Source organism: Nicotiana tabacum, chromosome 1 (assembly GCF_000715075.1).
Source record: "Nicotiana tabacum cultivar K326 chromosome 1, ASM71507v2, whole genome shotgun sequence".
In the NCBI taxonomy this organism is placed as follows: domain Eukaryota; kingdom Viridiplantae; phylum Streptophyta; class Magnoliopsida; order Solanales; family Solanaceae; genus Nicotiana; species Nicotiana tabacum.
In genome coordinates this window covers 27,134,076-27,141,632 of record NC_134080.1, presented here as the reverse complement: position 1 = coordinate 27,141,632, position 7,557 = coordinate 27,134,076, and positions in this window count along the sequence as shown.

The following is a 7,557-nucleotide window of genomic DNA, read 5'->3' as shown; positions in this document are numbered from 1 at the left end:
GTATTGAATGAAACGGGATTGGTGGAGCTCGGGAATTTGATCCAATTTTTGAGCGACCTGCCCTTTGTTTGTTCCAATATGTGGGAACATCTTTTTTTTTCTTTTGTTCTTTTGTTCTTTTGTTCTTTTCTTTATTCTGGATTGAGACTCATCCCGTAGGTCGTCTCGATCCATGCATCTCAGGGTCCGACCTGCTGAGACAACAAAACAAACGAACAAAATTTTCTGCCCCAGTTTCACTAGGAAAATTTCGTGAGTTAATTGTCATGAAAATTTACAGCACTGATGAGGGGATTGGAAAAAACCCTAGTCTACAAAGCGTAACTCAGGGATTGGAGCCCTAATGTCGCAAAAGGTAAAAATGCACAACTCAAGGATTGAAGCCCTAATGTCGGCTAAAGGAAGGTTGCTCAACTCAGGGATTGGAGCCCTAATATCGGCTAAATAAAAAACGCTCAGTTCAGGGATTGGAGCCCTAATGCTGGCTAAATAGAAACTTGCTCAACTTAGGGATCAGAGCCCTAAATTGGGAGGATTGCCAGGTTATGCTAGAAAGGGTCCACGGGTTATGCCGGGAAGATTCATCGGGTTAAGCCGGGAAGATTCATCGGGTTATGCCGGAAAAGGTCCACGAGTTATGCCGGTAAGATTCATCGGGTTATGCCGGGAAGATTCATCGGGTTATGCCGGAAAAAGTCCACGGGTTATGCCGGGAAGATTCATCGGGTTATGCAGGGGAAGTCATCGGGTTATGCCGGGAAAAGGAAAGAGTCATCGGGTTATGCCGGAAAGGGAAAGAGGTCCCTGGGTTATGCCGGAAAGGGAAAGAGGTCCCTGGGTTGTGCCAGGGAGGTCCACGGGTTATGCCGGGGAAGTCATCGGGTTATGCCGGAAAAGGAAAAGAGTCATCGGGTTATGCAGAGGAAGTCATCGGGTTATGTCGGAAAAGGGAAAGAGGTCCCTGGGTTATGCCAGGGAGGTCTACGGGTTATGCCGGGAAAGGAAAAAAGTCCTCGGGTTATGCCGGGGAAGTCATCAGGTTATGCCGGAAAAGGGAAAGAGGTCCCTGGGTTATACCAGGGAGGTCCACGGGTTATGTCGGGGAAGTCATCGGGTTATGCCGGGGAAGTCATCGGGTTATGCCGGAAAAGGGAGAGAGTCCTCAGGTTATGCCGGGGAAATCATCGGGTTATGCTGGGGAAGTCATCGGGTTATGCCGGAAAAGGAAAGAGTCCTCGGGTTATGCCGGGGAAATCATCGGGTTATGCCAGGGAAGTCATCGGGTTATGCCGGAAAAGGAAAAGAGGTCCCTGGGTTATGCCAGGGAGGTTCACGGGTTATGCCGGGGAAGTCATCAGGTTATGCCGGAAAAGGGAAAGAGGTCCCTGGGTTATGCCAGGGAGGTCCACGGGTTATGCCGGGGAAGTCATCGGGTTATGCCGGAGAAGTCATCGGGTTATGCCGAAAAAGGAAAAGAGTCCTCGGGTTATGCCGGGGAAGTCATCAGGTTATGCCGGAAAAGGGAGAGAGTCCTCGGGTTCTGCCAGGGAAATCATCAGGTTATGCCGGGAAAGTCATCGGGTTATGCCGGAAAAGGAAAAGAGGTCCCTGGGTTATGCCAGGGAGGTTCACGGGTTATGCCAGGGAAGTCATCGGGTTATGCCGGAAAAGGGAAAGAGGTCCCTGGATTATGCCAGGGAGGTCCACGGGTTATGCCGGGAAAGTTATCGGGTTATGCCGGGGAAGTCATCGGGTTATGCCGGAAAAGGAAAAGAGTCCTCGGGTTATGCCGGGGAAGTCATCGGGTTATGCCGGAAAAGGGAAAGAGGTCCCTGGGTTATGCCAGGGAGGTCCACGGGTTATGCCAGGGAAGTCATCGGGTTATGCCGGGGAAGTCATCGGGTTATGCCGGAAAAGGGAGAGAGTCCTCGGGTTATGCCGGGGACATCATCGGGTTATGCCGGGGAAGTCATCAGGTTATGCCGGAAAAGGAAAGAGTCCTCGGGTTATGCCGGGGAAATCATCGGGTTATGCCGGGGAAGTCATCGGGTTATGCCAGAAAAGGAAAAGAGGTCCCTGGGTTATGCCAGGGAGGATCACGGGTTATGTCGGAGAGAGTCCTCGGGTTATGCCGGAAAGGGAAAGAAGTCCCTGGGTTATGCCAGAGAGGTCCACGGGTTATGCCGGGGAAGTCATCGGGTTATGCCGGAAAAGGAAAAGAGTCCTCGGGTTATGCCGGGGAAGTCATCGGGTTATGCCGGAAAAGGGAGAGACTTCTCGGGTTATGCCGGAAAAGGAAAAGAGTCCCCGGATTATGCCGGGGAAGTCATCGGGTTATGCCGGAAAGGGAAAAAGTCCTTGGGTTATGCCAGGGAGGTCCAAGGGTTATGCCGGGAAAGGGAAAGAGTCCTCGGGTTATACCGGGGAAGTCATCGGGTTATGCCGGAAAGATTCATCGGGTTATGCCGGAAAAGGGAAAGAGGTCCTCGGGTTATGCCGGGGAAGTCATCGGGTTATGCCGGAAAGGGAAAAAGTCCTCGGGTTATACCGGAAAGGGAAAAAGTCCTTGGGTTATGCCAGGGAGGTCCACGGGTTATGTCGGAAAAGGGAAAGAGTCCTCGGGTTATGCTGGAAAGGGGAAAAAGGTCCCTAGGTTATGCCAGGGAGGTCCACGGGTTATGCCGGGAAAGATAAAGAGTCCTCGGGTTATGCCGGGGAAGTCATCGGGTTATACCAGAAAGATTTATCGGGTTATGCCGGAAAAGGGAAAGAGGTCCTCGGGTTATGCCGTGGAAGTCATCGGGTCATGCCGGAAAGGGAAAAAGTCGGGTTATGCTGGAAAGGGAAAAAGTCCTTGGGTTATGCCAGGGAGGTCCAAGGGTTATGCCAGGGAGGTCCTCGGGTTATGCCGGGGAAGTCATCGAGTTATGTCGGAAAGATTCATCGGGTTATGCCGGAAAGATTCATCGGGTTATGCCGGAAAAAGGGAAAAAGTCCTCGGATTATGCCGGGGAAGTCCTCGGGTTATGCCGGAAAAGGGAAAAAGTCCTCGGGTATGCCGGGGAAATCATTGGGTTAGGAAAAAAAATGTTGGAAAGAATCGGGAGGAGACTTCCCTTTTGGGTTGATTATTGCAGCGTAGCCATTTCTAATCCTTGCGCATTTCCTTTTGGTTGCACCTGCCTCTCGCAGGGTTGTACCTGCTTCCTGCTTAGTTCGTTTTTTATTGCAACTGCCTTAACTTCAAACAAAGGAAAATTGTTAGTTTGAAATTGTGGTCGGTTTTTTTGGCCTTCATTGCTTTTCTTGGTCCCAAGCCTCATTTTTGTTGAGAAAATTTGCCATTGATTGGCTTCCAAGGCAACCTCCTTTCAAACTGATAAGACTCAGTATTTCAGGATTTCACGATGATTTGTGCGTGTACGGCTCTGTTTCTTCTGTCTCGCTCTGTTTGGGGATTTTGAGGTAATCAAACGCCACGATCAGTTGGGATTGGACTGACGCATCACTGAGGCCGGGTATGTTCTCCACCTCTTGCCAGACAGAGCCCTGTGAAACCGGTCCTGCCACCTTTTCTTTCTAGCATGTTTTAGGGCTTAGGGTTAAAACGAAAAAGAATCCAAAGAAAGGTAAACAAAGAGCGAGGAAATGAATTTAAAAGAGAAGCGTCCTTTTCGGGAAAAAGAAAGACTTATCTGAGGTGCATGCTGGCTATAAATTGACATGACCTGTTTTTTGGACTGGATGCCCGATTCTCACGAACCTACATTTTCTCACGAACCAAAACAGATCTATGTTTCAAACCAGGGAAGCTTGCCAGAACCTTCTGTGGTGAAATCCTCTTTTCGGCCGACAGCGCCCTTTGCGAGTTTTCGCTAGCCGACCTCTCTCATTTCTCTTCTTACCGCCGCCTTATAGTGCTCGTCATGAGTTTTCACTAACAAGACTCTCTCATTTTGATTTCTTTGCTCGCCATCGCCTTATGGTGCCTGTAGGTTTTCACCAATAAGACTCTCTCATTTATTTCTCTCATCCTGACTGCGTCGGATCCGAGCAACTGCGTCCTTTGATTTTGAAGAAACTTTTGCCGATTGATTGGAAGGACTTACAACAGGTTTGGGGTCAAAATAACTTGGATCGAATTACAACTTTGGAATCGTCCAGGCGGGATTATCGCCGAATTATTATAATGTCTGCCCCAGTTTAAATTTTGGGGAAAAACTGGATTATTGTTTTGGTGTGACTGAACCCCATAGAGAGGCTGCCTACGTATCCTTTCGGAATCAAGTCAAACGTAGTTCAGGAAATTTTCATTTTTTTTGACTGAGCACTTCCGGGTTCCAAATGGGTAATGAAAGAAAGGAAAACGGCTCAAAGGGTTAGCAAAGGATTTGAGTGTTTGGGTAGCGGGAATGAAAGCCTTCGTCCTCTCAATTGTGCAAAAACAATCAGAGCAAGTTCAGACATAGTATCTTTTTACTACATCCGCATTCACGGCTGTGTCGGGATCTTTTCCTTCAATATCACCTAGATATAATGCTCCCCTGGGCAATATCTTCCTGATGATGTATGGACCTTTTCAATTAGGAGCAAATTTTCCTTTCGCTTCCTGGTGATGTGGAATAATGCGCCTTAACACCAGTTGACCTACCTCAAAATTCCTGGGTCGCATTTTTTTGTTGTAAGCACGGGCCATTCTTTGTTGGTACAACTGCCAGTGACAGACCGCAGCCATTCGCTTTTCATCGATCAGCGTTAACTGTTCCAAACGGGTTTTGACCCACTCACTGTCTTCAATTTCAGCTTCAACAATGATCTGGAGAGAAGGGATTTCTACCTCTGCCGGTATTACCGCCTCGGTCCCGTAAACCAACAAGTATCGGGTTGCCCCTACTGATGTGCGTACTGTAGTGCGATATCCCAGCAGGGCGAAAGGTAACTGCTCATGCCATTGTCTGGAACTCTGGGTTGTCTTCCTCAAAATCTTCTTGATGTTTTTGTTCGCTGCTTCAACAGCGCCGTTGGCCTTGGGCCGATAAGGAGTGGAATTCCTATACGTTATTTTGAACTGTTCGCACACATCCTCCATCAAATGACTATTCAGGTTTGCTGCATTATCTGTGATTATAGTTGTAGGAATACCGAAACGACAGATAAGATTTGAATGTATGAAATCCACCACGGCTTTCTTAGTGACCGATTTGAGAGTGACAGCCTCGACCCATTTTGTGAAGTAGTCGATAGCGACCAATATGAATCTGTGTCCATTTGAAGCTTTGGGCTCAATTGGACCAATGACATCCATACCCCAGGCAACAAATGACCAAGGTGCAGACATGGGATGCAGTTCTGTGGGAGGTGCGTGAATTAGATCTCCATGCACCTGACATTGATGACACTTTTGAACGAAGCTGAAACAGTCCTTTTCCATGGTCATCCAGTAATACCCAACCCGAAGGATTTTCTTTGCCAAAACATACCCGTTCATATGAGGTCCACACACTCCTGCGTGTACTTCATGCATGATTCTACCTACTTCTTCGGCGTCAACACATCTTAATAAGTTGAGATCAGGGGTTCTTTTATACAATATCTCACCGCTCAAAAAGAATCCACTTACCTGCCGCCTAATAGTTCTCTTCTGATCTCCAGTAGCATGTTCGGGGTATTCTTGTGTTTTCAAGAACCTCTTAACATCCTGGTACCATGGCTGGATACTTGGTCCTGCCTCGATGGCATTGCAGTAACCATGCCTTTCCCTGATTTGGATTTCCAAGGGATCGATGTGGGCATTGCCTGGATAAGGTAACATTGAAGCTAAAGTGGCAAGTGCATCGGCTAATTCATTGTGACATCGCGGGATATACCTGAACTCTACTGATCTGAACCGCTTGCTGAGATCCTCTACGTGCTGCCGGTAAGGAATAAGCTTGACATCTCGAGTTTCCCATTCACCCTGGCCTTGCCGGATAATCAAATCAGAATCCCCCATAATCAACAAATCCCCAACATCTAGATCGATAGCCATATTCATGCCCATGATGCAGGCTTCATATTCAGCTGTATTGTTCGTGCAAAAGAAACGAAGCCTAGCTGTAGCCGGATAATGTTGACCAGCAGGTGAGATCAAGATTGCCCCTATTCCTACACCTTTGGCGTTTATGGCCCCATCAAAGAACATCTTCCAAACGTGAGTGTTTTCCGAGACCACTTCTATGGTATTTATTTCTTCATCTGGAAAATAAGTACTCAATGGCTGATATTCCTCATCAACCGGATTTTTGGCCAAATGATCTGCTAATGCCTAGGCTTTCATTGCCGTACGGGTGACATAGACTATGTCAAGTTCAGTAAGCAAGATTTGCCACTTGGCCAGTCTTCCAGTAGGCATTGGTTTCTGAAATATATACTTCAAAGGATCCAGCCTGCTTATGAGGTAAGTAGTGTGAGTTTGAAGATAATGTCTCAATTTTTGAGCAACCCACGTTAAAGCACAACACGTTCTTTCCAGCAGAGTGTACTTGGCCTCGTAGCCGGTGAATTTCTTGCTCAAGTAGTAGATCGCCTGCTCCTTCTTTCCGGTTATGTCATGTTGCCCGAGGACGCAACCGAAAGAATTTTCCAAGACTGTCAGATACAAGAACATGAGTCTCTCTGGCTCTGGCGGGACCAAAACTGGGGGATTTAAAAGATATTCTTTGATCTTGTCAAAGGCTTCTTGACATTCAGCCATCCATTTGATCATTGCATCCTTCCTTAATAGCTTAAATATGGGCTCACACGTGCTAGTCAGCTGGGCAATGAATCGACTGATATAGTTTAACCTGCCCAACAGACTCATCACGTCTTTCTTCGTTCTTGGGAGAGGTAGATCTCTGATAGATTTTATCTTTGTTGGATCTAACTCTATACCTCTCCTGCTTACTATGAAACCCAAAAGATAGCCTGATAGGACTCCGAAGGCGCATTTGGCCGGGTTCAGCTTCAAGTCGTACTTTCTCAGTCTCTCGAAGAATTTCCTCAAGTCTTGGATATGATTGTCCCGAGTCCTGGACTTGATTATCACATCGTCCACATACACCTCTATTTCTTGATGCATCATGTCATGAAAAATGGCAGTCATGGCTCTCATGTAAGTTGCCCCAGCATTCTTCAGACCGAATGGCATAACCCGATAACAGTAAGTGCCCCATGGTATAGTGAAGGCAGTCTTCTCGGCGTCTTCTTCATCCATCAATACATGATGATATCCAGCGTAATAATCTATGAAATATCTTCTATTCATGGGTCTCAGAAAAACACATATTTGATAAAGTTTACCCGAAAGGTATATTGATTTTTATGGCATTCCGAGAAAATCTTATTAACGTATTTCTTATGCATTTTATGCATTGCATTCATTTACACTGACCCATGACCAGATGGTATTATATACGCGTATATATATATATATATGTGTGTGTGTGTGTGTGTGTGTGTGTATGTATGTATATGTGATATGGGAAAAGGTTACGGCGTTATGTACGCACCACCACCAGATCAGTTAGTATATGTAGA